Below are 488 nucleotides of genomic sequence, written 5' to 3' on the forward strand. Positions count from 1 at the left end.
CTGAAGAGAAAAGCAGGTCCCTGGGAGTGAGGATCTGCAGGATCTCCAGGATCCCCAGGGTACAAATCCCGCTCCCAGGACTGGCTCAGGGTTCAGGTGCTGAACCTGAGGAAATGGTGGACTTGGCCATTTTCCCTCCCTGCCCTCAAGTTACACCAACTCCACTGTGCAGCCAAAGAGCTTCGGCACCCGTGGACTTCCCAAGCATGCCCAACAAACTTCCACTGCAGAACTCAAGGAAACAAGACTTTTGCTCTCTAGGCAAGATCAGCTGGGATGTAGTTGCAGACACAGAGAGGGGTTGGCTTCGAACTCTGAAAGGGCCTCAAATTCTTCCCTTCACAAAAGTATCAAACCAGAAAGCTGCCAGGCCAGGGGGAGGGGACAGTCCTACTCCTGGAGGTGTCTGGGATGAGACAGCACCAGAGGCTTCACTGCTGTGGGAGCCAGGAGTGCTGAGCCTCATCCACCACTCTGCTGCCCTCGAT

Source organism: Lepidothrix coronata, unplaced genomic scaffold, assembly GCF_001604755.1.
Source record: "Lepidothrix coronata isolate B3197 unplaced genomic scaffold, Lepidothrix_coronata-1.0 Scaffold285, whole genome shotgun sequence".
NCBI classification, from domain to species: domain Eukaryota; kingdom Metazoa; phylum Chordata; class Aves; order Passeriformes; family Pipridae; genus Lepidothrix; species Lepidothrix coronata.